This window comes from Lissotriton vulgaris, chromosome 7 (genome assembly GCF_964263255.1).
Source record: "Lissotriton vulgaris chromosome 7, aLisVul1.2, whole genome shotgun sequence".
NCBI classification, from domain to species: Eukaryota; Metazoa; Chordata; class Amphibia; order Caudata; family Salamandridae; genus Lissotriton; species Lissotriton vulgaris.
In genome coordinates, this window is record NC_141695.1 from 857080068 (window position 1) to 857106220 (window position 26153).

Consider the following 26153-nt stretch of genomic DNA (forward strand, 5'->3'; position numbering starts at 1 on the left):
CTGCAGTGGTAAAAGTCTCTTGTTGAATACTCAGAATACTAAGGACAGTTCTCGACATCCTGCCCTGGGAAGCTCGGTAAACAGTAGTTTGGGCCCTGATTCTCACAAGACTAGATTATGCCAATATTCTCTATCTGAGGATCCCAGATTACTTAATACATTGGCTGCAAATTGGGCAGAATACGGCAATTCGCCTGTCATTCAAAGTTTCCAAAAGTGCTTCGGCATCATACTACTGTAACCAATTGCAACAACTACCAGTGAGGAAAAGGATTATCTTTAAAGCCTTGACGATTGCGCACTGAGCTTTTCACAAGGCTGGATCTAAAAATCTGTCCAACAGGCAAAAAGAATATTGTCCCCTTAGGGCCCTACTTTCTCAGTATGCCTGGCTGTTAGTTATTGTACATACTGAGCAGAAGAAGCTTGGTGGTTCTGCCTGTTGGCAGTCTAGCTCCCCCTTCAACTCAGAGGTATCTCAGATGAATATATTTCAAAAGAGGGGCTTTTATTTCAAAGGTCCAACATACATGCCCTAAACATAATGCAACAAATGAGATATGAAGTTCCTAAAAAGGAAGACAGGTAAAGGTTAATGATCGTGATGTTTGTCCCCTAAAGTGAGGATGTATAAAAGGTTCAGGAGACCGGATCCTCCTTTTTGGAAAAAGACCCTCACACACCCAACAAGCAGGTGTCTTGCTTCATCATTGGATCTGCTCCTACTCGGGTTGGCGCTGCAATACCCGATCAGGCGCCCGTGATGGGGCCTACTTGGTGGTGATCTTTATTTCGTTAGCCGTTGGGTGCAGTGCGTGTAAGGGCCATAACGTGTAAAATGAGTGTAGGTAGTGGTGTGGTGTGAACGTGAATTAAAACAGGGAATAATGGTCCACTCAGAACAATTTTAATGAGGTGTGGGCACTACCCTGGTTAAAAACGAAAAACGCACCCTCCCACGCTAAGGTATGTGGAGATGTGTGCTATTGTAAGAAGGTCAACATGTTTCATGCCTTGATTCTATTGATGGCAATTCTTCAGGACCAATAAAGAGATCTACCAACACTTTCTGGTGGCGGTCAGGACCTCAGTGAGGTATAAGTAAGACCACCCATACAGCACCCTAAAAAGTGGCGCTGGTAGATCAGACTCCAACCCTAATTGAGTCAGGGGTATGTGGCATCCTGTGCTGGTTGAGGTGGACACTAAGGTGTAGTGTCAATAGCAGCTCTAGAGGATCTCCCAGATCCTACCTGCTACAGCTACCAGCCAGGGTTGCTATCTCAGATGAAACCACCTTCTAAAAGCAACTCAAAACATATTTGTTCAACTGATAAGGTGGTAGATGTGTCTTTTCCTGTTGCCTTAGCGCCAGGGCACACTTGTAGTAGATGTGCGCTTTGGAAGTATTTTTCATTCATTCAGTCAACTGATGGAGAGTCAAAAAAATATACATTCGTTAAAGTTCTGTATTCATCAGATTTATTTACTTAATTTCCAAAATTTCTGTTAAAGAAATAAGAATTAACAATCACTGCATGTGATGTTGGGAACCCGCATTAACAATCACTGTTGTTACTTAAACACTTAATCAATGTTAGGGGTAGTCAATAAATTCCGCTCCACCGGCAGAGTTTGCAGAGTTTTGCCCACTCCGCGTTACACTTGTAACACAGAATTCCAGCAAAATTCCGCCAACCCAGCACTGCATCAACAGTAAGTGAGCAAGAATTGCCAACCCCGAGGGCGATTTTCAGTTGTTAGGACGGCACCTGATGAGATTTTCCCAATGCAGAAAGTCACTATCGTTCACGGGAAGAAAGCTGCAGCTCGAGTAGAAAATCTACACAAGCAGCAGCAAAGAAGCAGCGCCATCTGGCTCGCAGTGCCGTTTGCACTGATTTTGCAGCATAGAACAAGCTTCTGGTGCTAACAATCATCATGAGCATCATGACATGCCTATTCTGCCCGCTTGCGTAATTTGGCAGAACCGCACGGAGTTTTCATGTAACTCTGTGGATTTCAGGAGAGTAAAACTTTGCAAGTTCCACCCACCCCTAATATACCGTACAGAACTTAGCAGTTGTGAGTTCAATAATATTTTTCATTTAACAGTTAAATATAATACACAGTGAGGTGATCTTTCCAAAAACATCAATATAATTGTGTGAGGTTAATGTTGTTTCCAGCAGTCTCTCCCCACTTTAAAAATATTACAGTGCAGCAAACACATTTTTCGTGGGTTAGGTATTTGCCACTTCTTCTGGGCTATTAAAGGATCCTTATGAAAAAATATCAAATTAAATTATAAACTTCCGTTTTAAATCATTCATAAAATATTCACTACACAAATATCAGCTCGAAATGAAGAGTCTATCCACTTTCTTACTAGACCAAAAAAACAAAAAACAACATGCAATAAACAGACATATTGCTGTTTAATTCTGAAATCATTTTCGAAAAACTCATGATTCCCATCTGAAACATTGGTTGCTAGACTTTCAAGAATATTAGCCTAAATATAAATTCCAATAAATCTTGTCATGAGTATGTACAATTTCTTCAAGACATGTATTTTTCTTAATGAAAATAAACTCAACTTATTAAATAATAACCTAACTAATACTACACTTTAACATAAATATCAGTGCGGCAACAAGGTATATTGCTGTTTAATCCTCAAATCACATTCAATGGAATACAAGATCGAATCATTTATGAATTGTAAAACAAAATATTGTGTCTACTTGTTTTAAAGCATCTGTGAAAAGTTCTTCATTGGCTTTACAGTAATAATGTTGAAAACTAGATTGCAGAACTATGTAAAATCAATTAACAATAAGGATGATAAATCATTGATTGTAGAACATTTTAACGATTTAAATGCTTCAACAGATCTCAAAGATATTACGTTTTGGGGCATTGAACATGGTAAAGGAAATAGGAGAGGAGGGGCAAATCAAAATTCTTACTTGGACGTGAAGTTTGGTGGATAGACAACTTGGGTAAGTTTTGCCTGAACATAGAAAATTAATTTTGGCACCGTCTGTAGCAATGATCATGTCAGTTACTATTTTCACTGATGTAGTAGGGTAGTAGGAGATTACATGAGAATAGTAGCAAGAATTGAACTATGGGTTTTGGATCAGGACCATGTTAGATGTAGGAAAAATTAGACAGATAATGTATTGTGAGTGGGGAGGTCACCGCCTCCACTGAATGCGATGCTCAGAGTTTGCATCATGTATGCCATATCAATTTGCATTATGGTGTTTTGAGTATCCTTGCATAGTGTCATAGGTGTAACAGAATATAGTAATGTATCTGGGGATTTCTACACAAGACAAAAAGGACGTCTTTATGTTTTTTTTGTTTTTCTGTTTGCTTTTTGCCTTACTTAATTTTAACAGGGATAGCTGCTAGAAATCACTTGTTGGATTCAAACTGGAGCAGGGGGTAAAAGGAGAATTATGGAACTGTATCAAACTTCTGCAGATATGGAGCTCGATCCCCCTCTTCCTCCAGTTGACCCTAAGGTGTTGATTTAGTTTTAATATAGATCTCCACATAAGAAAAACACTTTATGTTACTTTTTCACTGCTAGCTTTTTTGCTTTATTCAACTTTAACAGGGAAAGTTGCGAGAACTCGTCTGTTAGATTGCAAACTGAAGCAGCGGGTAATAGGAGAATCGTATATTTGCAGCAAATTGTTGAAAATATGGAGGCTACGGTGAATGCTCTTGATATGTGGTTTTCAGCAAATGGGAAATGGGAGGTGAGATGGTTAGAATGTAGGCAAAATCAATATTGGATTTCAATTGCTTCTGGAATGTTGACTTGATATTTGTTATAATGATTTTCCTGGCCTATGTTTTGGGGATAATCATGTTAACCTGGCACATTGTTTTAAGAGATATCTTGTTCTCATTGACAAGAGTTTATTGTTACCTACTAGTGTGGGTGTTTTCATTTTAATGTAATATTGTTTCTGTTAGTGGGTATTTTAGGTGTAATGCTTTAGAGATTAATGTAGTATTTAGGACCGATCAATTTCACAAGTGCTATGTTGTTTTTCTGATTACTTGGAAGATTGAAGGTTGTTGTTTCATAAAAGTTATTGAGTTGCTAGTCACTTCGATGTGGGAAAGCAACTCAGATGCATTGTCAAAACATAAAAGTAACAGAGTTTATTTCTATTGATTTTGAGCGTTGCCTTACCGTAACCTGCTGATTTTCTTCCTATTTAGGTTGAGCAGACAAGTTTTATTTTGTGTAAAATTAAGTGAGAAAGATTCTGATTTTTTTCCTCATTTACAGATCGGTCATTCTGTGATTAGTTAGCAAGCTGCTCAACTGTCCTAGGGGACCGAGCACATTTACAATAAAAAACACACTCCCCTAGGGGTTTTGTTTGTGCACAAATGTTCTAGCCCTTACATCTGTCAAAAAAACATCTCACGTTAACTCTCACACCCAAGCATTGGAGTAGTAATACCAATGAAGGATGGCCCACTTAGTTTAAAAAGTAGTCAGAAAGAAATCCCTTGGATTCAGATATAGCGCGTGCAAAACTATAATTTTTATAATTTGTTTTTCAAATTTCAGTTATTAAAAAAAAAAAGAGGACCGTTCCTCAAACTCCTCAAGTCAAGGTTCATTCAATTCCAAATTACACAATTAAAAACTTTGGCATAAGTGTTCAATGCGAAAGTGAATAACATAAAGATACAACAACAAAACATAAACACATTAAATTCACTATATATGAGGAAACCCTATTGACACAGAGAGAAATTCTGTTGTCTCTAAAGGTCCAACAATGTTACTCAGGGTGGTATGATAGGCCCACAGCATATCTTGTAGTGCCAGGTCAATGTGAATATTGCTGCTACTTGCTAATTGGATGCATCCTTTGACCATACGGTTCATTCTTTCCACTAGTCCATTCGCCCTGGGACAATATAGTGGTGACCTTATATGTGTTATGTTTAGCAAGTTGAGGAATTCTGTCATGGCATGAGATACAAACTGCACCCTGTTGTCAGTGACAATGGAGGCTGGAATGCCCTCTGTAGCAAAGGTTTCTCTGAGACATTGCATGACGGTCGCAGTGGTTATTTGATTGACCATTTTGACCACAGTCCAGTAAGAATGATAATCTACTAGGACCAATGCGAACTGCTTGGTTACCCTTGGAAAATGAAGAGGACCCATTATGTCAAGGGCAATTTTCTCCCAAGGTTTGTTTGGTACTGGAATAGGAAAAATTGGGGGTTTTCTAGGTATCTTGGATTTATCACTGTTGGCACATATATGGCAATGTTTAACTTTTTCCTCAACTAATGAATCCATGTTGGGGAACCAGTACCATTCCCGTAGTCTGGCCTTTGTTAAGCTTCTACCCAAGTGGCCATTGTGTACTAGGTCAACTATTTTACTTCTGATGGCTTCGGGAGGAGTGATCTTGGGCCAGATGTAGGAGCCCAAATACCGGTCGTAACGGCCGAATTCGGCCGTTACCGACCGGTATTTGGTGATTGGGATGTAGGGGCATCATTTTACAGATTCAGTAAATTTACCGAATCAGTAAATTTACTGAGTCTGTAAAATACCGAATCGGTAATTTTACCGATTCGGTAAAACCCAGATATAGGTGGGACTCTCTGAGTCCCAAAGGCCTTTCAGATTCGGTATTTTACCACCCAATCCAATTGGGTGGTAAAATACCGAATCCTGGTGTGCATGCACACCTGTGCAATGTGACACACAGACATGCCACATGGCACACAAGTCCGGAATTGGGGTGCTAGAGGGTGTCAAAGTGACACCCCCTGCACCCTTGCAGGATTCAGTATTTACCGAATCGGTATTGCCCATTGATTCCTATGGGCTTCATGGCACATAGGAATCAATGGGCAATACCGATTCGGTATTTACAGAATCAGTAAATACCGAATCCTACCGATTCGGTAATTCTCAATTTGGAATTACCTACATCTCCCCCCTTCATATTTACCGACTCTTATATACCGAATCGGTGAAATTCGGTATTTAAGAGTCGGTAAATATGAATTACCTACATCTGGCCCCTTGTCTTTCCTAAATACCATACCTTGGTCTATGTTAAGTTCATGTCGTACCTCCCAGAACCTCTTTACGTCAGTGCTTACTAGGTCTTGAGAATCAGGCCACCCATGCAAAGTGTAAGATAAAAGTTGTGTCATGGTATTGTCTGAGTTCATGCAATCTGTCCATTCTTGGGAAGAGATGGTGGAAAGGTTGATTTGAAAGATGAGACATTCACTTATATCAAACTTTTCATCTTTCTGGAGCGGGCTTCTAGAAAGAAAATCTACGGGAGAAATTTGTACCCCTGGCACATACTCAACTTTGAAACAGAAACCTTCCAGTCCCAGAATCCATTTGGCTATGCGGGGTGTGTTGCAAGAGTTATTCTTCGAATTGAACATAAAAACTAACGGTTTATGATCAGTGCGTATACAGAATTGCAATCCCCAAAGAAAAAACTTGAAACGTTTCACTACCCAAAAACAAGCAAACGCTTCCCTTTCCACCACAGAATAATTTAATTCCGCTTTAGTCAAAGATCATGAGGCAAATACTACAATTCTTTCTTTGCCATCAATTTTTTGTGATAGAGTAGCTCACAAACCTTTCCCACTGGCATCTGTGGTAAGGATTGTTTTCCTGTTATGTTCAAAATTACACAGATATGGTGCAGTGATTATGCTTTCTTTTACCTTAGAGAAAGATGTTTGGTGTTCTTCCAACCACTGGAATTGAACATTTTTCTTTGTGAGTTCTCTGAGGTTGGCAGTGAGCTCGGCATAGTGATTGACATACTTCCATGTATTCGGCCAACCCCAGGAAGGATTTAAGTTCTTCTTCATTGGTGGGCGCTGGAGCCTCTTTTACAGCCTCGACCAGAGAGCTTCGGTTTGAATCCGTCTCTGGTTTTGCAGTGGGCCAGATATTCCACTGACTCCACACCTAGTTGACACTTCTCTTTTTTCAGTGTGAGCCCGGCCTCCTTGAATTTCACCAGAACTTGTCTCAAGATAGTGTCATGTTCCTCGACATTTGCACCGTATATTAAAACGTCATCTTGAAAACATAGCGTTTTTGGTATTCCCCCAATATTGTGCTGCATAATCTTTTGAAAAATAGCTGCCGCCGAAGCTAGTCCAAACGGCATGCGGCAGAACATGAAGGTTCCTAAAGGAGTGGTAAATGCCGTGAGTTTCCTTGAGTCAGGATGTAGCTCCACCTGATGATTGGCCATGGAGAGATCCAGAACGCTGAAATGAGTAGCCTTCCCCATAGTGCTCAACATCTCATGGAAACGGGGTAAGGGATGTCTTTCAACTAAAATGCTGTTGTTTAAATCCCGTAGATCGATGCACATCCTGATGTCTTGAATATGGTTTTTCTTGGCGATCACAATGGGGGCCACCCACTCTGAGCAATCCACCGGTTGAAAGATGTTCAACTCCTCCAGTCTGGTTAACTCTTTCCTTAATCGTTCCCACATCAGGTGAGGAATTGGTCTAGTTTTGTGAACTACAAGACAAGCGCTGTGTTTTAATTGGATTCTAAGTTGGAAGTTTTTGAGTAATCCTAACTTTTCTGAAAAAACTTCAGGGAACTCCGTGATGATGTGCTCATTGTTATTTGCCAGGTTGGTGAATAATACTTGATCCGGGTCGTTGGGGTCAAGCTTAATACTACATTCTTTTTGATGCTGCCATCCCAACAAGTTAGAACCATTTTCTACCACATAAACTTTACCAACAGTGGAACGGTTCTTGAAAGAATTAATGGACTTGAACATTCCCTTCATGGGAATGGGGTCCCTATTATAACCGCTGGGGGCTATGTCTGCTTTGGAGAGTTTATTCTGATCGTGACCAGTTATAGATTTAAAATCAGAGTAATTCACCAGGGTGAATGGGGAACAGGAATCAGCAAACATTTTAAAGATTTTTCCTTCAATATTTGCTTCGCATTTAGGATACTTCTTTTCATCTGCCCTTACTTCGTTGACTTGGAGAATTATTTTCTTCACTTGAGTTCTGTCATCACTGGGCTTGCTGCTCCAGGTTTTCATTGGGAAGCATCCACATACCCTTGCCAGGTGCCCTTTCTTGTTACATTTCCTGCACCAAGCTGATCTCGCTTGACAGTTGGGATCATTGGCTAAGTGATTGTTGCTTCCACAACAATAGCATTTTAATTTTATATTTTCCAGGTCCCCAGCGTGATTTGGTCCATGATCTTTCTTGGTTTTGTAGGGATCATTTCTTATTTTGCATATTTCTGATTCCTCCTCTATGTTGGTTATCTCTGCCACTTTGTCACCAGGGTCAGTGTTTATTTCTTCAATACAAATGTCAGTGTGTTCAAAGGATTAGCTATTTTGACTGTTTCCTGGAGGTCTGGTTGCTTTTGTAACAATTTCTTCTGAATTTCTTTGTTGTTTGTGCAACATACTAATTGGTCTCTAATTAAAGAATCATTTAAGTTCTGGAAATCGCACAGCTTACTAAGCTACGTAAGTAGAAATTCTTTCTTTTTTTCCCTGAATGCGACTGAAGAATTTGTGTCTTTCTAGAACTACGTTCACCTTGTCCCCAAAATGTTTACGTAACTTATTCAGAGAGGTATAGTATGCATCATCTTCCTCATCCTCTATTTCTGGGAGTGATTCAAACACTTTCCTACCAGTGGGACCTAGGTTGTGCAATAAAATATGTTGCTTCCTGAACGCACTGAACTTCTCCCCTCCAACAGCTACAAGGTAACATTCAAAAACTTTTTCCCAATCTTCCCATGGGACACTGGGTTCTCCAAACTCATTTAGGAATGGCGCTGGTTGGGACATGCTGGCAGCTGCCATGATGATGTACACAGGAGATATGGCCAGGTGAAATAAATGAATGGCAGGGGTATGGAAAGGGTGAGAAGAAACCCCTATGCCTTAAAAGGTTGGCCAAGGCATGTTAGTGAAAAGAAACCCCTATACTAAGCATGGGCGAATTTTGCGGATCTCGCGTTCGCGAATTTTGCGGATTTGCGAACTCGCAATCCGCAAAATCCGCGAATTCCCGCGAATTTGTGGATTTTTTTTTTTGTGTGTTCCAATTGTTTCTGCCAGTTCGCGAGGATTTGGTACTAGTTCGCAATTGCGAACTTACTTGTCGGCTCGCAACGGTCGCGACTATGTTGTTTCTACGTCTGGTTCATCATCACAGCCTCCCAGCACCCTCTGTTTCACCACTGGCACCCTCTCTTTGACCCATGCCACCCTCTGTTACATCAATGCCACCCTCTGGTTCATCATCACTGTAGAAGATGGGGGGGAAAAGCAAGCCCACCTGCCCTGCTTGAACTGACATGAATTAATTTGGGGTTAGTTTATTAACAACACCTGCCCTGCCCCAACTGACAATAATGAATTAGGGGCTAATTAATGTGTCACTGAAAGAATTTCAAGTTCCAGCCTGGCACCTGCTTGTCTGCTCCTTTAGCTGTAAATCAGGACCTTTGTGGCATACAGTTAAGGTCAGAGCAGGGTCACACAATAGTTGCAAGCAGGCAACCGAATTCTGGAGGGCCCCCTCAGGAAGCACTACAAAGAATCGTTACAAATCATGAGGTTGACCTTTTGCACCTGCTCATTGCTTTTGCTTTTGCTGAAATCGTTTTTCGTTTTTTTCGCGCTATTCGCGGGGCGCGGCGTCGTGCGAAACCGACCGCGGAAGCCGCCAATTCGTGCGAATGAGCATTTTATTTTTTTGCGGCTTGTTGTTTCGCGAGTTTTTTTGCAGTATTCGCGAGCCGCTTGCAGCGCAACACGCGAATTTACCCCAAGGTCGAGTACGGGCGCGGCCATTTTGTTTGCGTGACGTATTTCCGTTTCCGCCCGCTATGTATAATCTCGCGCAGTAAGCGCATTGCGAGTAGAGATTCGCACGAGATCGCGCGGGAAATCTAGAGGTTCGCACGAGATCGCGAGGAAAATCTCGCGCGAACTTACTTTCGCGCTCGTGAACGGGCGCCGGCCATCTTGTTTTTCATTCATTTCCTGTGTCTGGGCATGGTGTTTAATCCTCTTGGTATCTTTGCCATCCTTTGCTTGTTTTCAGTTTTTTTTTTACGATTTTGCTTCTTATCTATCCCTCTCTTTTCCTAGCTGTATATTTTTGTCTTTTCTGCTATTTTTCTTTACTTTTAAACTTCTTTTTTAAACTCTTTTCTTTTCTTCTTCCCTATCCTATTCTTTCTTAATTTTCTACTTCTTCCTACCTTACCTGCCCAGACCATGGTCAAGCCAGGCGCCGTGAAGCTGCCCAGGCACTTGAGGGCCGCAGCGGCGGTGGGGAGTAGTGCTGGACCCAGTGCCAGGACAGCATGCGGGAGATTGAGGGGGGAGCAGGTGACGCGACGGGAGATATTCAGCCCGGAGGAAGTGGGCGCGCTGGTCTACTTCGTCCAGCGCCGCCTGCCCAGGACCATCGCGGGAGGCGGCAGGATCGCGGCCGGCGGCTACAACATGCGGGAGCGCCGGAAGCGGTGGGAGAAGGTGTGCTGGGCCATATCCCACCTCTACGGGGTCCAGCGCACCTACAGCCAGGTCACCCATCGCTGGACGGACCTCCTGGACCGCGAGCGCGACCTGCTGGACTAGCTCGGCTTGGAGATCCCCGGGCTTGGTGAGTAGTAGTAGCCATTTAATCACTCACTACTATGATGTTTTCTCCTGCTCTGTGTTGTTGTATTGCAAATATTTGTTTTTTACATGGAGCAAGCCAATAATGCCGCTGATGACGATTACATTGTAGTTAAATTATATTTCAAAATCTTCTGTGCATTTCAGGTGCACTGCTCTCCTTCTCAGTGGCGTTGCTACTATGCTTATTTGTTTTCTATTTCGTGGTCTCATTGGCCTGAGTAACTATTATGTATGAGTGTACTTTACAGAACTGCGTAATGCTAGACACTAGGGGGGCAGATTACATTTACAAGCCCCTTGTGCCACGTTTACATTGCCTTGCGTGACGCAACAGCGGCGTAAACGTGCCGCATCCCTGCGAGTCATTTACAGCATGACGCATCTAGGGAGATGCGTCACGTTATAAAGCCATGGGCCTGCACCACAATGGGTGCGTTCCTAGTACGCAGGGTGGGCGGTCCGGCGGCTGTGCGCCTCGCAAAATTGCCTGCGTGAAATCTACAAGATTTAACGCAGGCACTTCTGCGACGCTGCTACGTCAATTCAATTCCTTATGTCTGCTCGAAGCAGGCTAAAGGACTGACACAGCATGTTAAGTATTGGGTGGCCCTGAGCATTACTGGAGTTGCATTGCGTTGGCGACATGACTCCAGCGATGCGCCGCTCTTACGTGACGAGATGCGTCACGCAAGTGCCTACCCTTGCGCCAGGGCCGCATAAATGAGGCGCATCTGCCGTGTCGCAAGGGTAGTTTTGCGTGACGCATTTGATCTGGCGCATCTCTGGAGATGCGCCAGAACGCGTAAGTAAGTATGCCCCTAAGGGGCAGAATTGCAATTACTGTCGCATCCCTGCAAAGTAGCAGGGATGCGCCATTAATTGTGTGGCCCGCTACCACCACCAAACATGGTGCGCCGTATTTGCAATGCGGCGCACCATGGGCCCAAAACGTCACCGAAGCTTTACTGCTGGAGTTGCGTCACAACGATGGCGCAGCTCCAGCAATGCTCTGGGGTACCCTATCTCCCCAATGCTGGGTCAAGCCGTACGTCTGCTTCAAGCAGGTGCAGGGTTTGTGTGACGCATCATTGTCCTAAAGGTGACTGATTGAAATTTTGTAGATTTCCCTCAGCCACTATTAGGATGTGTTCCAGCGCAGGAATGCCCTCCCTTGCGCCGGAACGCCCCCTGATGGCGCAGGGCTTTATAACGGGATGCATCTCCCAAATGCGTCACGTTGTTATAATATTATACGCCGCACCATGGCGCCCTTTTTTGTTTAGCTGCTGCGTCACAAAAGTCACGCAAGAACGGCGCAAAAGAGCCGCAAGGGGCTTAAATCTGCCCCTTCCTTTGTACCCCTGACAATAAGAAAAATAGTGGCGGTGGATTGATAGTTTGACTATTTAAATGACTGGTAATGTAGCAGGCAACTGTTAGTGTTGTCACTGATCTGACTGAAATCACAATGGAGTTTGTCTGTCACTTTGCGTCTTGCCTGCGGACTGCTGCCTGCCAGTCCTAGGTGAACGTTTCAGTACTTTGTTTAGTGAGTTACGTGACTTTCGAAGTCACAGGTCCGCAAATAAATGAAAACTAACCCTAATCAATATAATTTCGCGGAAATATTTTGTTATTGTTCTTTTGAAATGTTTGATTTGGTTGACATTGACAAGCAACAATCATCCATGTTTTCTGTTCTTTCTTTCATGTTGTACGTCAGCTCCCCCCAGGGGCGAGAGGAGGACACAGGAGCAGCAGGCGGCGGATGCTGTTCAACAGGGCCAGGATCGGGCAGGCGAGGGCTCCTCTGCTGGCCCCAGTAAGTTTTCATTTTAGACTAGTACCTATTTTTCCTAGCGTTCCTCATTTGACTTTTTTCAAAATTGTCTTTGCTCTTCTTGTAGACTGTATCTAAATTCTTATCCTGCCTCTACTATGACTCCCTGTGGTATTACTAGATTATTCTTATTAGTCTGTCTGTGTAGCTAACTAAGATTGCACGGTTGGCGAAACTCCCATGATTCTAGTCAGAAATAGCTCTATCAACTTAGTGCAGTCCTCTGGGATTGTCCATAATGTCTTTTGAAGTGTTCTATCTGGACTCATGCTTGCAAAAATTGCAAAACCTTTCGCTCAGTCACTCTAGTCTGGACCAAAAAACACAGATTGTATTTAAGTTTAAAAGCTTTATTAAAAGTAAACACATTTATTAAAATGAAGTCATAATAAAACTAAACGTTTAACTGATAATGGAAAAGTGGTTAGTGCTGACGATTAATTGAAGACATTTCTTGTGGTCGAGCCGAGCTCTCACCTCGTTTCAACTTGATCTTGTTGTTAGAAGTCCATCTTCTGTCTGTGTGGAGAAAAATGGTGCGTGTTAAAAAAACAGCCTTCATCAGTTGTGCCAAAAAGTGCAGCAAGACAACCTTCCCTGGAAAAAGGGACATTTTTTTTAACTTTAACGTAGACAGTCACAAATTACATTGTTTTCACATGTCTTCATTCCTAGACCAAAGACTAGTGAGTGCTTTATTCTAACATTCTTAAATGTACTTTGTAGGTGAACATCTGGTGGCGGGGCCAGTGTGGAGGTGGTGGTGCTCGACACGGAGGCGGAGGGCGATTCTTCAGGGGAGGAGGCGGCGGCTATGAGAGTTGAGACGGTGGTGGTGGCGGCCAGAGGTAAGCTCTTATATATTCCTTACTTATTGAGATTGAAGACTAGCTGGGAAGGCAAGAATATGAGATGCATGGCTGGGTGAATGATGAAGCAATGATGGGTGGAAGGACAACAGCCTGGATGGGTGACACAGAAACTGTATGTGTCCATATACCTGGATCATGCTACTATCTGACTCTTAGATAGCATATGTGTATCTAGAGCAGGGGTACTCATAGTACGGCCCACGGGCCGGTGGTGGCCCGGCAAGCCTTCCTTGGCGGTGCGCAGACCTTGCAGACAATCACTGCTCCCCCGGCCCCCACAGAGCAGAGGCTTTTTTGTATTTCACCTGTTAGCGCCCCTGCATCTCCACTCTGACAATCACTGCTCCCCCGGCCCCCACAGAGCAGAGTGGAGATGCAAGGCCACAAAGAGGTGAAATAGAACAAAGCCTCTGCTCTGTGGGGCCGGGCAAGCAGTGATTGTCAGGGTGGAGAAGCAGGGGCGCTACAACAAACAAAGCCTCAATAATATGTTAATGGTCTTTTAAAGACCTGTTAAGTACTTTGGTGTTGTTGTCTGTGTGTGCGCGTTGAGGAAGCGGTCTCAACCCGGGCTGAAGGCTGACACAGATAGACACACACACAGTGACATGACAGAGGGGGAGGGAGAGGGAGGGCAGGAGGGAGAGAGAGATGGAGAGGGAGGGCAGGAGGGAGAGCAGGAGGGAGAGAGATGTATGTAAATGCTGGGTCTGGTGGCTCAGTGGATGAGGGCATCTGCTGCAGGGACCTGTGTGCAACCTCATGGTCACAAGTTATCGTTTTGCTTTAGCCCCGCCCCCTCTGACTCCGCCCCCACCAGTGCGGCCCTCGGCCCCAAACTACACTGTAAATGTAGCCCCTGAGAGAAAGTTTGTGAGTACCCATGATCTAGAGAGAGTAGACGGTCAGTGGATGAACTAAGTGTAACTTTGAAGAGCATGTAACACTGCACCCGCACGTCCGTTCCAGTGTAGGAAAGGCAAGGAAAAGAACTTTTAATTTTGTCCAAATACTACCATCAATAGTAGCAGTAGTTTGTATTGCAAGCACTGCATAGATCCGGTTATTACGGTGGCCACTCCCTACCTCTCTTAATAAGTTTAGTAGTACTCAGTCATTCATGTGTGGATGTATCACTGGTCACTCAATAAAAAGCAAAGCACCTAAAGTCATCCCATATATAAGCAAAAACATCCCATGTGAAGTGATAGATAATCAGATTATTTATCTTCTTCAATTTTCCATTTCTAGTACTCATTTCCACTGTAGGGTGAAAGTTAAATTAATTAAGCAGTAGCCCTTGAGTTGTAACAGAGTATTCTCAGTGCCACCCGTAATAGAAAAGTAAGAGCTTCACCACCTGCATGTACTGGACGGGTACAGTAACGCAACGCAAGTCTAGGTCACTCCTCATGGCGTGCGTCTCTTTTTCTCGGGTGCAAGTTTACTGCGCTGCCATTATGCCGGCTTGCAGAAGATAACGTACCAATTTTCCAAAACAAGAGACAAGAAGAAGAATAAGACTGGTGTACTTTCATAGTCGACTCCAATGGAAGTCCATAGTGCTCGTAGAATTTGTTCCTTAAACTCCCACTAATGTTAGAGCAAGGATGAAGAAGTGTGAGGTTAGATAGATACTGGCCTCAATAGTTATGTAATGCGTTTGCAAGTTGCTAGTTGTAGTGCAACACAAATTTCTGCTGAATGATTGAGTTAATCTTAAAGAGCATTGGTTACAGACTATGTCTTTCTTTCTTCATATAGGTTCTCCTTCCAAACGAACAAGGAGGAAGGAGCTGGCTAGAGCGGCCCGGCAACGGCGGATCGATGCCACTGTGGCCGAATATCCGCGGCTGGTGGCCCTGGAGGTCGAAGAAAGTGTGCAGTCAACCACAACAACTACGTCGTCTGCATCGGCCTCCGTTCCCCCACGGGCTGCCAGTGCCACCCAGCACAGTGGTCCACCCAGACTGAGCCGGGCTGCCAAAGCCAAACGCCACCGCCGAGTAGCAAGGACAACAGCTACAGCTTCCTCTCACAGCCGTTGCACCTACAAGGCATTGAAGGCACGCCTGCGCCGCAGTACCCTGATGGTGTCCCGCCTCCAGCAGGAGCTCCACCACTTTTCCAACCAGTTGGAGGGGCTCCGCGTAGAGCACGCCTTGCTCCGCCAGGAGCATGATGCCCTGGCCCAAAAAGTTGACAGCATCCACCCATAGTGTCCCTTGCCCCTTTTTTAGAGACTTTTGGGGGGTGGGAATTGGGAGTTGGGTTTTTGGGGACTTTTGAAGGACAATCGTTGGGGTTAGGGAGGGTCTTGCGGGAGATTATTTTGTTAGGGATATAAATATACTTTTTCAAACTTTATCTGAGCATACCCGTTTATTACTGTTGCCTGGCGGGTGGGGGTTTAACAGTGACTTTGTTTTCCTGAAAGTTTAGTTCCATTTTCTTCCTTTAAGTGTAAATGCCCAAATGTTTTCAACACTAAGTGCCTCTCACAGACTAAGTGAAGTGAATCCAAGAGTCCTAGGACTTTAGTAGTACTACCTTCAGTCTCTCGTCTCTCGTACTAATACTCCATTATACCCCCAAACCACCAAACGCTTATCTTACCTGTAATTTGTGTTTGAAAGTAGGGCTAGACCCAGGGCTGGCTCCACGGGAAACAGCGAATAAGGTTGGCAATCTTGGTCAGATAAAATTTCCTCATAGCGGTGGTACTAGTGGTGTGACACAGTGGCAGTTGCATGCCTATGAAAAAAAAGAAAATGAAATCTGGTTTGTCCTCCTGAGCAATTCAACGGTACAACTGAGAATATAGCAGGTGACAGAAGTACAGTAGAACAGTGCCACATTGTTGCCTAACAAATGGTAATGTATAACTACTAATTCGGTTGAAGTTCTTTCACATTAGCAATGGTTCTTTGTCAAGCAGAGTAAGAATATATCCTCGGATTTCTTCACCAGCCTGTTGCTATCACCTTATCCTCCCCAGCAAGTGTGTGGATTTATTGCTGTAATTTAGTCACACATCAATCAAAACCACACAGCCCGGGGGAAGAGGGTTAGGGTTTGAAAAATGGATGGGTACGGGGGTTTTTGGGAAAGGTTTTGGGAGACAAGAAAAAATAGCACAGCATAGACAAAGAATTGTGAACATAAACAAATCTTTGGGTACAAACCTATCCATCAATCTTTGAAAGTGCATGCACTACTGCATGCATGTCAGTGAAAAGTAAGTAGTACATTCGACAACTGTGGAAGAAAGAATGCGACAGTACAGGGCCTGTGTGGAATTATTGATAACGATATTCAACATAAGGTCTCTGTAGCCAGATACCTGAGAGCCTTGCTGGTCACTATAAATCCATTCACAACAACACTCAGTGGGGTTGGTCTGGAAGGTATAGTAGATAGAAAAGGAGAAATTGCTTTTTTTCTAGGTGTCCCCTCACTCACCAGGGTTGCCCCTTGGTGACATGCTTCATCATTGGGGCCATCCCAGTCCTCTACGGCCTGGGGCGTGCTGCGACTTGCGAATTACGTAGGAGCACTTACAAATGACTATGTGTGGTGCAGATGTGATAGTGGAGTGGACTAAGTGATGTGTTAAGGGATCAATTTAGAAGCAGAGAGAGATCCAAGAAATGCAGTCACAGTCAGAGAAAAAGGCAAGGGATACTGTATCTATGTGGTTGTAGTGGTCCTGTTTTAAAGTGGTAAGTCAGTTGCCTGCAGAAAAAAAATCCTCCTATTAGCGGCACTCCTCCATTGCAGCCGACGCTTCGTCCATCGATGTTGGTCACCAAAAGACACCCTGTAAAAAAAAGCACAGCATAGACAAACAATTGAACATAAACAAATCTTTGGGTACAAACCTATCCATCAATCTTTGAAAGTGCATGCACTACTGCATGCATGTCAGTGAAAAGTAAGTAGTACATTCGACAACTGTGGAAGAAAGAATGCGACAGTACAGGGCCTGTGTGGAATTATTGATAACGATATTCAACATAAGGTCTCTGTAGCCAGATACCCGAGAGCCTTGCTGGTCACTATAAATCCATTCACAACAACACTCAGTGGGGTTGGTCTGGAAGGTATAGTAGATAGAAAAGGGGAAATTGCTTTTTTTCTAGGTGTCCCCTCACTCACCAGGGTTGCCCTTGGTGACATGCTTCATCATTGGGGCCATCCCAGTCCTCTACGGCCTGGGGCGTGCTGCGACTTGCGAATTACGTAGGAGCACTTACAAATGACTATGTGTGGTGCAGATGTGATAGTGGAGTGGACTAAGTGATGTGTTAAGGGATCAATTTAGAAGCAGAGAGAGATCCAAGAAATGCAGTCACAGTCAGAGAAAAAGGCAAGGGATACTGTATCTATGTGGTTGTAGTTGTCCTGTTGGAAGTGGTAAGTAAGTTGCCTGCAGAAAAAAAATCCTCTTATTAGCGGCACTCCTCCATTGCAGCCGACGCTTCGTCCATCGATGTTGGTCACCAGAAGACACCCTGTCCACTGCCTGCCTGATGCTGAATTGTGGCTCGCTACTGTGAAGCCTGACTCCATCCTTTTTTCCCCGTTACAGAGACTGAAACCCGGCCTGTAATTATTCAACGAAAAACAGGAAGTGATATAATATTACAACACCACTGATAAATAAATATAAGGTATGTAGGCTGTGGAGTGCAAAAAGTCACAATTTGATTTTCCTAGTAGACAGTACAATATTTTTGAAAGTGCGTACTCTGTCTGAGTCACTTTTTGAAGGATAAATAAGTATGGGCAAATTAATGTAGCGGATCTTTACCCTCAAGCTAGGTGTACTGTAAAGTGTTTTTTAGAACAAAATTAGATCTTCCTAGCAGTGCTCCCACCCAGACCCTTACTAAAGCCAGTCGCAAAAATGTAGAAGACCCCCAATCAAATCTCAAAAAACGAGGCCTAGCAGAAAACTGGTGACAAAACTTACTTTGAAAGTAACAGTAGGCCGAAGTACCCCCTTCCTAATTACCCCTTACTCACCGTGGATTGCATTCAAACCACTTGCAAGCAACCAAGCAAAAGTAGCCATAGCCAGCATCGCTCCAAGACTCGAAATCCCCCCCACTCAAACACATGCAATAGAAATACTGCTAACCCTAACGAACCCTAAGTTAAGAATAGTGGCAAAGGCTTTCTTTAACTATGCCAAATCCCCCCTTTCCCACCATGGATTTTCTTCAAATGACTTGCAACCAAAATTACACATTCTCACGAGTGCTCTAAGACCCCAGAACTCAGTTGCAAAAATCTAGAACACCCCGAAACACATGCAATCCTGCTGCTAGGGCTAACCCTAACGAACCCTAAGTTACAAAAAGTGCCAAAAGGCTTTTCCGCCTGGATTTTGTCCCAACCACTTCTACCCGGTATTAGACCTTCCCAGGAATGCCCCAAGACCCGCCAACCCACCCGCCAAGAAGCATAACACCCCCAAACAGGCCAAAAGCAAAATCTCATACTTGCAATATTTCTCGGCCTTCGGTCCAAACGCGCTGCGTAGCTAGGCCATAAGTCGGGGTTGCCACGACGGATTTCCTGAAAAGCAAATGCAATCAAGATTAGAGTGTCCCAGCAGTGCTCCCAGACCCCGAAACTCACCCACAAACACCAGGAAGCCCCCCAAACAGGCCCCCGAAAAGGCCACATTGAGCAAAATGTCAGAAATAGCCAAAAAAAAATCGGCCTGGATTTTGTCCCAACCACTTCTACCCGGTATTAGACCTTCCCAGGAATGCCCCAAGACCCGCCAACCCACCCGCCAAGAAGCATAACACCCCCAAACAGGCCAAAAGCAAAATCTCATACTTGCAATATTTCTCGGCCTTCGGTCCAAACGCGCTGCGTAGCTAGGCCATAAGTCGGGGTTGCCAGGACGGATTTCCTGAAAAGCAAATGCAATCAAGATTAGAGTGTCCCAGCAGTGCTCCCAGACCCCGAAACTCACCCACAAACACCAGGAAGCCCCCCAAACAGGCCCCCGAAAAGGCCACATTGAGCAAAATGTCAGAAATAGCCAAAAAAAAATCGGCCTGGATTTTGTCCCAACCACTTCTACCCGGTATTAGACCTTCCCAGGAATGCCCCAAGACCCGCCAACCCACCCGCCAAGAAGCATAACACCCCCAAACAGGCCAAAAGCAAAATCTCATACTTGCAATATTTCTCGGCCTTCGGTCCAAACGCGCTGCGTAGCTAGGCCGTAAGTCGGGGTTGCCACGACGGATTTCCTGAAAAGCAAATGCAATCAAGATTAGAGTGTCCCAGCAGTGCTTCCAGAGCACGAAACTCACCCACAAACAGACGGAACCCCCCCTAAGAGCACCTCAAAGGCAAGCAAGTCATCAAAAACACTAAAAATTTTCCGCCTGGGATTTGGTCCAAAACACTTTTATCCGGTATTAGAGCTTCCCAGCAATGGCCCCAGAGCCGTCAACTCACCTGCAAAGAGGTACAACAACACCCCCACAAGTGCTGAGTCTTTCTTCATTGGGCGTAAACCAGCCCTCTGGTTTGATGGAAATAGGAGTCTGGAGGAGGAGGATAGAGGAGCATGTTCTTCTGAAATTGTGAACCTGAGGAATGCAGACTGCGGCAACTTCAAATCAATTAGCAAACCAGTGAAGACAGTTCTGCTGATGGGCTTGATTTTGTGATTATCTGATTAAAGTTTGTAATATATTAACTGTGCACAACAAAGAAAGACAGACAGACAGGAATAAAAGTGAATAGGGACGAAAAAGAAAGTTATTGATTCGTTGTCTCATTTTCAGGGCTCGGTATCACGGTCCAGGAATAAGAATAAGGCTTTGTCATCATACTCTGCGAATTCAGGCAGGGTGAGCTCAGTGTCACCTGACAGAGTAGAAATTCCCTCATCTATGTTGCTGGCCACCTCCTCTTCATCCGGCACGCTTTCTCGTACTCTGAAATCTGGTGGTATGAGGTGCTGATTCATCTTGATCATTGTTAACCTCTCCACATTTTTGGGAGAGAGGCGGCTCCGTTTGGGAGTTACAATGCCACCAGCAGCACTGAAAACCCGTTCAGAAGACACGCTTGCGAGTGGGCAAGACAAGTAGTTTAAAGCCAAGTTGGTGAGCTGTGGCCACAATTCTTTTTTCCCATGCCAATACGCCAATGGGTCAGAATTAACATAGACCTCTGTTGAGTCATTCAGATAGTCCTTCACCATCGACTCAAGGTCCTCTTCCAAGGTTCCTCCACTTTGCTTAGCTCTTGCTGTGCCTCTGACCTTTTGAGAACCAAACCCACGCAGAGCTAGCCAATCCTCTTCAGCCTCCAATGTTTCTGTTGTGTCTCGTGCAGATGATCCGGTTGCCGGTGTCTTTAACGGCTGAGAGGTCACTTGTGCCACAGCCACAGGTGCAGAAGTGGATTGTTTTGACTGGGGATGGCCTGCTGATGTACTGCCATTTCCTTCAATTTTCAGCCTTTCTGTTTCAAACTTCTTGGCTGACAAGGCTAGCCAACGTTTGTACTTTGGAACATGTTCATCATCAAAAGGAAAGAATGCTTGGCCTGCCAGCGCCTTTTTGTAGCGTGGATCCAGAATAGTAGCACAAATGTAATGCTGTTCTGAGTGGATCTTTTTAAGACGTTCATCACCTTGTAGGAGCTCTAATAATTGTTCAGCCAGAAGCAAAGAGTCTTGGTTTTTGTCATCTTTTTCAAACACAGAACACACCTCCTTCAGTTGGTCCTCCAGCATGTACAACAATGGGATAGCTTTTCCCAAATTAGAGTCCTCCTTGCTGACTGCACGCGTGAAGAACTCAAAAGGACGAAGCATGCGTGTCAGGCCTTGAACTATGTTCCATTGCGGCCCACCCATCCTCAGCTCCTCTGTACCCTCTGTAAGGAAATATTGATCGAGTTCCATATACTGCTCATACAGACGCTCAAGCATGTAGAAGGTTGAGTTCCAACGTGTTACCACCTCCTGGATGAGTGCTTTCACTGGCATTTTACGTTGATATAGCAGGCTCCTCAGCTGCTTCCGGGCCTTAAAAGAATGGCTGAAATGCTTGCACATTTTTCGGCAGGTGTCCAATACACTGTACGCTGCACTGGCTTTATTAGCCAAGAATTTTTGGACAACCAGGTTTATACAGTGCGCCAAACACGGCACTCTGAAATAGTAACCGTCCCTCATGGCCTTAACTATATTGGCGCCATTGTCCGTGGAAACATAACCAACCTGGCGTTTTAGTGGGGACAGCCAGTTAAGGAACTTTGTGTTAAAGACATCCAAAATGTTTTCTGCTGTGTGACGTTTCTCCAAACCAAACATGGCTAGTGTTGCATGTTTCCGAGCAGCTTTAAAAACAATGTCCGTGTCAACACCTGCGTTTAGCTTTGCTTTAGCCCCTGAAAAAGAGACCCAGTGTGCAGTGATGCACATGTAATCAGCGCCTGCACCACTGGTCCACATGTCTGTTGTCAGATGTATAGTGTGAACAGCACTCTTCTGCAAAGCTGCCCCAATCACCTTCAGAACATCTTCATGTAGTGCTGGAACCGCAACTCGGGCAAAATAGGACCGGCTAGGAACCTTCCATTTAGGGCAGAGCGCTGCCACTAATTCTAGAAAACCAACCCCTTCTACAAAAGAAAAAGGGAGAAGGTCCAGAGCTAGCATTTTAGCCAGCTTAGTGTTATACAGACGCGTCATTGGGTGGTTGCGTTCATATTGCGCTTCTGTAAACAACATCTTTTTAATGTTGCCCTGGACCAAGGATTTACGGGATGATGATGATCTCTTCGACCCAGTTACGCTCGCTGATGTACTTTTCCGCATTGATGTCTCACTCTCTCCCACACTCTTAGTGTGGCTCACATGGGGTGTGCTGCTGACAGGGGTACTGGGTGTAAGTGAAGTGTTTGAATCGTCTTCTTCCTCCTCGTCATCATCAGATGAAAAATCAACGTTTTCATTTCGTGCAATTCTGGCTTGCATAAACGCCTCTAGGTGCGGAAGCCATTGGGCAGGGTGCGTTCTCTTAAGATGACCTCTCTGGCCTCCGGTACCATAGTTAGAACCAAGCTTACCACGACCAACTCGAACCTTACAAAGGCTACAAATGGCTACGTTTTCCATTTTTGGGCAAACACTAAAGAAGTCCCAAACTGGAGACTTTAAATGTCTTTGGGGGCCGGAGGAGGCGGCGATACTGGTGGTGGTGGTCCTGCTGCTAATGCCAGATGAAGTGGAGGATGTGGATTGCCGAACTTCAGTACGTTTTGCACTTTCACCACCACGAATTGAGGTCGAGGACGAGGTGGGTACCTTCTTGCGAGGAAGAAATATGGAAGCGGTAGGTTTTGGTGTACTACTTAACTCCAAATCTAATGATTCCATTTCCATTGCCTCCTCGCCGACATCATCATCACGCTCAGCAGCTTCTCGGGATAGGGTCAAAATGTCTCTTTGCTGCATGCCCGGTGGGGCTGCAGTGACCTTTGTGATGACTGGCTCGTCGTCATCGTGAGAGGCTTCATCACCAGCAGTATCTGTCACTTCTTGTTGAGCCTCATCACACTCCATAGGTTTGAGTTTTTGGACGACCTTCCTTTTACGCTTAGGTACCGGTGTCAGATCATGGTGTGCCTCACTGTCAGACCGCAGTTGTGGTTCCCAAGACAGATCACTTGCATCAGAACGAGGTGGGCTTGAAGAAGATGTAGACACCCCCCTTGATCTTTTCCTTGCTAGGGATGTGGAAGACAATGAATGATCATCAGGAGGAGTGGCTTCCAATGATACCTCGGCTTCATTGTCGATTTCCTGATGTGCCCCTACTTCGGGAGGAACAACTATTGTGGGCACTTGTGAACCTCCATGCACCTTTGCTTGCGCATCTCCTTTTGCTGCCTCTCCTTCCACATGTACTTGGGCGTGTACTTGCACATGGTGTTGTTGTTGCGGCTGTGGTTGTTCAACACTTGTCAGATGAGTTACAACAACCTGTGTTGATTCAGGGACAGTGCTGCTACTTTCTTGCGATGAGCCAACATCACTGGTCAATGGTGATTGGAGAAGTACACTGACTGCCTCTGAAGCACTCAAGGGCTTTGAATTAAGTTGGCGTGGTGGTGTGGGCACTGAACCCAATGGAGCAGGGGTGCTGCTCCCAGCTTGGTCCCCAGCAGATCCTGCTGCTGCAGGCGTACTTTTTTTTTTTCTCCCAAAAAACGTGGCGGGTGGCACACCAGCCTCCTTGGTAACTTGCTTCTTCTGCTCCTTACTAGCAACTTTCTTGCTAGAGGAGCTACGGAGACCTTTCTTTGGGGCCATCCTCTTCAGAGCAGGTCAGACAGCAGGCCGCAGTTGCACGAATTGTAGAGTTGTCTGAGGCCAGACGTGACGTCGCGTGACGTTATGCTGCACACACACACCGCTGCAGGACTTCTTCCTGGCACTGGTGGTTCTCTTGAGTCTTGTGCACCTAAAAAAAATGGAAGACAGAGGAACATCAGTTCAGTTATACAGCACAAAAAAAATCGAAAAACACTGCAAAATCAGCACAATCCCAATCCATCCATGCCCTCCATAATGTTTAAATTCAAGACAACCCACAGAAAGACTAGGCCCATGCAAGACTCACTACCCCTGGGCATAAATAAAGGTTGAAAAGTAGGCAAAATGGTTGGAGGCCTAACAACAAAGCCTGCATTAAAAATGGCCACTTGACTGCCAGCACATGGCCAGTGCCTGTAGCTGCACTCAAAATGGCCACCAGCCACATGGCCTGTCCCTCCCCATCAACACCCCCAAAAATCGAAAAACACTGCAAAATCAGCACAATCCCATTCCATCCATGCCCTCCATGATGTTTAAGTTCAAGACAGCCCACAGAAAGACTAGGCCCATGCTAGACTCACTACCCCTGGGCATAAATAAAGGTTGAAAAGTAGGCAAAATGGTTGGAGGCCTAACAACAAAGCCTGCATTCAAAATGGCCACTTGCCTGCCAGCACATGGCCAGTGCCTGTAGCTGCACTCAAAATGGCCACCAGCCACATGGCCTGTCCCTCCCCATGAACACCCCCAAATATCGAAAAACACTGCAAAATCAGCACAATCCCATTCCATCCATGCCCTCCATGATGTTTAAGTTCAAGACAGCCCACAGAAAGACTAGGCCCATGCTAGACTCAAATACCCCTGGTGAAAAGGCCACAAGTACAGGCCCAAAAAACGAAAATCACTGAAAAATCAGCACAATCCCATTCCATCCATGGCCTCCATGATGTTTAAATTCAAGACAACCCACAGAAAGACTAGGCCCATGCAAGACTCACTACCCCTGGGCATAAATAAAGGTTGAAAAGTAGGCAAAATGGTTGGAGGCCTAACAACAAAGCCTGCATTCAAAATGGCCACTTGCCTGCCAGCACATGGCCAGTGCCTGTAGCTGCACTCAAAATGGCCACCAGCCACATGGCCTGTCCCTCCCCATGAACACCCCCAAAAATCGAAAAACACTGCAAAATCAGCACAATCCCATTCCATCCATGCCCTCCATGATGTTTAAGTTCAAGACAGCCCACAGAAAGACTAGGCCCATGCTAGACTCAAATACCCCTGGTGAAAAGGCCACAAGTACAGGCCCAAAAAACGAAAATCACTGAAAAATCAGCACAATCCCATTCCATCCATGGCCTCCATTATGTTTAAATTCAAGACAACCCACAGAAAGACTAGGCCCATGCAAGACTCACTACCCCTGGGCATAAATAAAGGTTGAAAAGTAGGCAAAATGGTTGGAGGCCTAACAACAAAGCCTGCATTCAAAATGGCCACTTGCCTGCCAGCACATGGCCAGTGCCTGTAGCTGCACTCAAAATGGCCACCAGCCACATGGCCTGTCCCTCCCCATGAACACCCCCAAAAATCGAAAAACACTGCAAAATCAGCACAATCCCATTCCATCCATGCCCTCCGTGATGTTTAAGTTCAAGACAGCCCACAGAAAGACTAGGCCCATGCTAGACTCAAATACCCCTGGTGAAAAGGCCACAAGTACAGGCCCAAAAAACGAAAATCACTGAAAAATCAGCACAATCCCATTCCATCCATGGCCTCCATGATGTTTAAATTCAAGACAACCCACATAAAGACTAGGCCCATGCAAGACTCACTACCCCTGGGCATAAATAAAGGTTGAAAAGTAGGCAAAATGGTTGGAGGCCTAACAACAAAGCCTGCATTCAAAATGGCCACTTGCCTGCCAGCACATGGCCAGTGCCTGTAGCTGCACTCAAAATGGCCACCAGCCACATGGCCTGTCCCTCCCCATGAACACCCCCAAAAATCGAAAAACACTGCAAAATCAGCACAATCCCATTCCATCCATGGCCTCCATGATGTTTAAATTCAAGACAACCCACAGAAAGACTAGGCCCATGCAAGACTCACTACCCCTGGGCATAAATAAAGGTTGAAAAGTAGGCAAAATGGTTGGAGGCCTAACAACAAAGCCTGCATTCAAAATGGCCACTTGCCTGCCAGCACATGGCCAGTGCCTGTAGCTGCACTCAAAATGGCCACCAGCCACATGGCCTGTCCCTCCCCATGAACACCCCCAAAAATCGAAAAACACTGCAAAATCAGCACAA